This window comes from Arvicanthis niloticus, chromosome 1 (genome assembly GCF_011762505.2).
Source record: "Arvicanthis niloticus isolate mArvNil1 chromosome 1, mArvNil1.pat.X, whole genome shotgun sequence".
NCBI lineage: Eukaryota > Metazoa > Chordata > Mammalia > Rodentia > Muridae > Arvicanthis > Arvicanthis niloticus.
Genome location: NC_047658.1, coordinates 45,869,467 through 45,875,789, shown reverse-complemented (window position 1 = coordinate 45,875,789; position 6,323 = coordinate 45,869,467). Strand labels below are relative to the sequence as shown.

The 6,323-nt window shown below is 45.8% G+C and overlaps 1 pseudogene; it reads right to left on the bottom strand.

Annotated features, from left to right (window-relative positions):
* Nucleotides 1-3,956: 3,956 nt before the first annotated feature.
* LOC117709681 (inositol polyphosphate multikinase pseudogene) overlaps nt 3,957-6,323 on the bottom strand; it is a 4,597-nt pseudogene continuing 2,230 nt past the window's right edge.

Below are 6,323 nucleotides of genomic sequence, written 5' to 3'. Positions count from 1 at the left end.
TACATTGACTAAGTGGCCACTGCAGATATGTAACCAAGTACATGAGAACTAACTGAATACCAGGCCTCCTCTCAGAGAAACAAAGCTATTTGCTTAGGGCAGGCACCAGATCTGACCAGAGCTTGGGGAAGGCCCCCATGCTGAGGCTGAGAGAAGAGGAACTAATTGCACACAGTGAAGAGGAGGGTGGGAGGGATCTTTTAATCTGGGTTTGGGGGGTGGGGTCAAGGTATAATTGAAAGCAAAAGGCAGGCAGAACGAGCAGATCAGGAACCAACAGGAGGATGGATATTGACCTAGAATAAAGAGACTGGTCCACGGCAACTAGACAGGAAAAATGTTTACAATACCAAAAGCTCTAAGACAAACTTGTGAACATGGGTGTCTCTACCATACACAGTCTGGCTCTCCCCAGAATACCCTGCCAAACCTTCCTCAAAATCAAATTACTAATCCCCAAGCATTGCACCTTAATCCTAGAACAATGTCTTAAACAGAGCTGATACTGGCAGAATCAAAGGACCCCTTGATTCCAAGCCCTCTGGCCTCCAAGGAAACCTTGGTAAAGAAGATTTGCGTTGGAGTTCCCCAAACCATAAATCCCAAGGAAACCTAACCCTAAGTGGAAAACATCATCACTTAAAAGTGGCACTTACCCTGAACATTGACCTTGGAGAAGCCCATGCAGAGGGCATGTGGCATGTTCAGGAACAAGTAAGATTAATTGGGCAGAAACAAAAGTGGCTGTGGACAAGGCAGGAGGAGCCAGAAGCAGGCTTAAAGTCTCCTGAGCTACAGGAAATAGTGTAGACTTTTAATCTGTTGGTAGTGGAGAGACGTTGGATCTCTGTCACCCAAAGAACAGTTCTAGGAATGTGCTCCTATTTAGAACATTTCTGGGAATATGCTCCCTGAGATGGTGTCTGAGGGTCTCCAGAGTTGAGGACCCAGTTAGAGGACTCTGCAGGTGGAGCTTGTGCACAGAAGACCTTGTCAGGAGTAGGGTGGTTGAGAAGGAAGGGAAGCTCAGAGACAATAACAGGAGTCAGGGAGCAGGTGTCTGGCCTCAAAGGATAAGATGAGGCTGAATTGAAGATGATGTAGAAAATGTGGGAGAAGCAGGACCCCAGAGATCCCTAAAAGAAGCAAGGGAACTAGGGTGCATACACTGGGAGTAAAAATCTCAGGTGAGCTCATACAAGGAACAGTGGGTTTCTTTAGAAAAAAAGACAGAAGACTACCATAAAACTATTTTACAATTTAAAGTTTTATTTCAGACACACAGTCACATCCACAACTTTTTTTTTTTTTTAACTCCCTTCCAGGAATGCATTTCATAAGAAACGCTGCAACAGTGTTGAGGAGAGGCTAGCGTGCTTTTCATGTCTCCTCATGTGTTTATTCCTTAAAGCTTATGTGCTCACATATACCTGGCTAGTGACGGACACCTGATGCCCAAAGTGGCAAATCTCAGCCTCACCTTAAAAAGACAGGACAGGTGGACACACACTGATCACGCTAAAACACAATCAGAGTAGCGTGGAGACGGTGACAGTGTTACAATGTAAACAAAGAGAATGCAATTATTTTAATCCCTTCCTAAAATGCAGAGATGAGAGTTACTGCCTATCTTAGTTTTAAAAAAAAACAAAAACAAAAAAAAAGCCTGGTGGTCTGTCGGACAGATGGGACACTGGTTTTGCAAGCTGAATCTGGGTCAGGCTTTTACTGAGCTGAAAGGTGCCAGGAGTCTGCGAATGCTTGAGTTTTAGTGAGTCATCACTGTGAGGCTGAATAATGTCCTCAAGTGCCTCTTAAGATTCACAGACGAGCTTAAGCACCGAGCCGCACCCAGGTACCGACCAAAGTCAATATTGTAAGAAGAAAAGGTGAACCTGAAACCGTTCTAAAAAATGATCACTTGAAATCCATCCCCACATAAGTGGAAGAAACAACCTATCTGGAGCCAGTACCAGCTTAGACAGGAAGACCAAAGCCCTCTCGGCTTTGAAGAACACTTACTGCCTCCCGAGTGAAAGGTCACAAAATGTACCTGTCATTTGGCCTTACTGACCCATTTGCTTCATGTTTAAGTTAGGGCAAGGACTTTTGCAAACTACCCATTGAGGAGGTCTGGGATATTAAAAATCCCTTCCACGTTACAGAAAACGGCAATTGGATTTATTTTTTTAATTTGTATTTGTAAAGGGGGGTTCAAAAAGTAAGTCCACGTCATAACAAAGTATTTTTGCAGAAATATGGCAAGCTGTGAGTCTCAATGAAAGCAACTGCAGCAAAAAGTGTTTGCAAGTTCAATTTCCATTTTCACAATGCTCTGTAAGGCAAACAGTGACCCAAAGTCTAGTTTTTCAAGGACAAGTGGTACTGTCCTGTTTTGAGTGAAATTCTAATTTCTCTGCCCGATGTCATGAAAGTGAAGCCAACACAGGAGTCCAGTCTAAACCGGACCCTGTGCACAGCAGGTGCAGTGCTTAACCAAATTTTGGGAAATTCATGTTCGTGCTAAGGCTTAAGCGTAAAGGGGATGTGCAAAGAAACGGGGTTTTCAATGGAAAAAGCTCTCAAAAGCTTGAATCAAAAGCTTGAATTTAAAGTGTCAGTTTGAGAATAAAGAATGTCAGTTTATGACAGTTTCACAGCTTAGTAGATGAAGATGGGAGAATGGGAGAGAGAGAGAGAGAGAGAGAGAGAGAGAGAGAGAGAGAGAGAGAGAGAGAGAGACTCTCAAGGCTGTGTCGCTGCTACGGCCGTCTGTCTGCCTCATCCACCCTTGCTATGAAGCACAATATGCGTGTAAAGAGAAGGGAATGGGGAATTTCATTCGTGGACCACAGCCATCTAAACTAACGCACTTTTTTTCATACACTGGTCTCAACCCTTAATATAGAACCTGCACAGCCTGCTTTCTGTGTAGGATTTCCCCCAGTCTTAGAGAATGTCTGGACCCCAACACTGAGGTCAGTCTTGTGCTCTCCAGATCTTAAGGTGGTCTGATGATATCACAATTTAGATACTGCTCGATGGCAAGGTTGGGTGGACAGAGCTTTTGTGGCAACTAACAACAGAAAGCGCGCTAAAGGAACTGAGAAGAAACTGAGCGGTGGTTTGCACTTGGCAAAGCACTGCAGCTGTTTTACTTCCTGCCCCCACACCTTCCCCGATGGACATACCCTGAGGCTTTCTTTGTTTTTGTGGGTTTCTTTTAATAGTTTTCTAGTGACTAGATCTGTATTCCCGAGTAAGAATATCAAAATGTAACCGTCTACCAAAACTACAAGGAAAAAAACCATTGACTGACTCACAATACACTTGTTTTACAAAGCATTCCAGGTGCACCACTGATGTCTGCAGCCCTCCACGATGATTGGCCAGACTGGAGCAGGATCTGCAGTTGTAAGAACAAAATACATCCCCCATCTCCTAAGTGACTAGGGAACCCTGAGCCAAGTCTATCACCGGAACTTGTACTATTTCTATCATTACGATCTCCTGGACACTGACAGGAAGGTGGTCCGATGCTGCTTTCCCATCTGGGAATGCCTATCTCCGTTTAAATGTTCCTGGAACATGTTTTTCCACATGTTTTCTTGCTCCAGGGTTTCAACTGTGAATGGAGCTTATTTGAGTACAACTCTCTGAGCCACATGAACTCATTGATAAGCCTCTGCCCCCTGGCCGCACACCAGTCGTGCCCGGCGGTTGAACAGGTGAACGTTGTTATTGGACTCAGCATCCTACACTTCAGACAGGTGCCTTCGAGAGGGAAACTTCCTGGCCCAAGTGCTATCGATTGATTTTATTTATTTATTTATTTATTTATTTATTTATTGGGGGGGGGGGGTTCAAGAAAGCTTTTCTATGAAGCCCTGGCTGTCCTCGGGCCACCACCACCTGGCATATCACTTGACTTTTTAGTAGTTGCCTGAGATAGACTTTCATAAAACACTAATAACTTTAACCTCAATGTTAGGGTGCTTCTGATTTGCAAACCACTGGAGAATAAATTCTCAATCTTTGGAATCCTGGAAGCGATTGCATCTTTTCTTAAGCCAGATCCATTATGGAAAAACTTGGAGACGCTGTCCTTCAGAGTTTCTTTGGTTAAGCTTCCATGGTTTTGTGTCCTGTAGCCATCAGAGTGAGCGTGATAAGCCCTCACGCTGAGCAGCACCAGGAGCCTGGTTCTCCCCATCAGCAGGTACTTGCTGACCTGCCAGGGAGTGTCCTCTGCTGAGGCAAAGGGATCCTAGCTCTTCTGCCCTTTACGTTATACGGGGCCTGTTAAACATGTGAGTCACATCTTTCAACTTTAGTTACACATTGTTTGGTCCAGTCAGAGGGGACCAGGCTTAGTTGTATTTGGGCAGGTGTTCTCGCAGCTCCAAAGGAACAACAAATGCACATTCTGCTGTTTAAAGTATTTTTTAAAAAAAACTCCAGCTCTCTTGGGCCCATGATAGACGCTGTAACTGCTTCATGCCTGTGTCATCCAGATGTTGGAGTAGGCCTAGTCTGTCCTTGCCTCCAGAGGCAGCTGGCTACCTATCTGGAAGCCAGCACACGGCCTCTGAGCAGGTGCAGAGCGGTAGGCTTGGTGGCTCTCCAAGTGGCACAGATATGGTGCCCCTCTCAGCGCCAGGCATCAGAGGTGGCTTTCTTGACCTTCGAAATGCTCTTCTGAAATGCTAGCTTCCTCCTTCCGGGCTTGAGCTAACGGAAGAATCTTGTCTGGTTTGGACACAGAAATGTGGCACCCGTGTCAGGAGACCTATTTTAACACCCCCTTACAAGGTAACCTGTGCCTAGTCACTCTCACTAGCAGAGAGAGTGCCCTTTGCACACTCACTAGCAGAGAGAGAGAGCCCTTTGCACACTCACTAGCAGAGAGAGTGCCCTTTGCACACTCACTAGCAGAGAGAGAGCCCTTTGCACACTCACTAGCAGAGAGAGTGCCCTTTGCACACTCGCTAGCAGAGACTGCCCTTTGCAGGCTCTTTCAGATTCACCCTCCTGCAGTCCTGGTTCTGCTTCCTTTTTTTTTTTTTTTTCTTAAAATTTTTTATTGGACATTTTATTTACATTTCAGATGTTATTCCCTTACCCCATTCTCCCCATCCCCCCCCCCAGGAACCCCCTATCCCATTCCCCCCTCTCTCCCACTTATGCAGACAAGGCCATCCTCCCCTACATATAAAGCTGGAGCCATGGGTCTCTCCCTATGTGCTCCCAGGCTGGTGGTTTAGACTCTGGAAGCTCTGGTTGGTTTATATTGTTTCTCTCCTCATGGGGCCTGCAAACCCTTTCAGCTCCTTCAGTCTTCTAACACCGTCCTCTGCATCACCTAGTCTCCTGGCTGCCACTCCGGGAGGCGGGAAGCAGTCCTTTGGCAGTTTAATAACTAAAGACTAGCCCACGGCAAAAGTCTAAAGTTCCCCGTAAACTTGAATACTTAAATTTCCCCAACACATGACAGAGAGAGAGAGAGAGAGAGAGTCAGTTCCCATCTTTTTGGACTAGCCTCATAGTTCTTCACCTCAGCTTGAAAAGTTTGAACTTGTTACATTTTTATATTGCAGTTGAATGCTTCTCTTTCTCTCCTCTGCATCTGTATCTTCCTGGGGCCAGTTCTGCGTCACTGCTTGGCTAGTTTCCAAATGCTTTGCTGTATTCATTTTCTCTAGACAGTGACAGCGGCCCCCACTTTACTAACCCAGACTGAACCCTCCTCTGCTCATGGCCCCAGCCCTAGAGTGTTCTTCAAACATATTATTATGAGCTAACTTTTCCACCTTCCCTGACAATTCCTGGTCTGTTTGCATTGAACCGATTCATGGGGAACCCATTGGTAAAGTGGTTTTCCTTGCGGCTTACTCTAGCCTACATTGCACATAGTGAGAAGGACTCTAAGGCAAGACTCCTTCTCACAAAAACCACCTGCTGAGGCAAATGGGCCCTGCAGCTGTACACGGCCTCCTCCAAGGACTGGAGATAACTCTCCCCTTTCTTAATCAGTTTTCCCTGCCTGTAGGTTGGGGTGAAGGAAAGGAAAATCTGTAGTACTTTTTGAAGTCTTTTCTACTTGGCAGAAAAACCAAGCCAAACATCTGCATGGCAGGGGAGGAGTTAACTCTCATCCTACCAGGTTAGTTAACCCTTCCTCAGATGTCAAGACTATATTCTGAAAATCCAGTTCAAGACAGAGTGGGTCCCCCCGAGACAGGTGAGATCCGTTCTCCACTCAAGTGCCTACTGTTCTTTAAGGTGGATGATACACCCCAACAGGCCTTCTGGCCTCAGGTCTC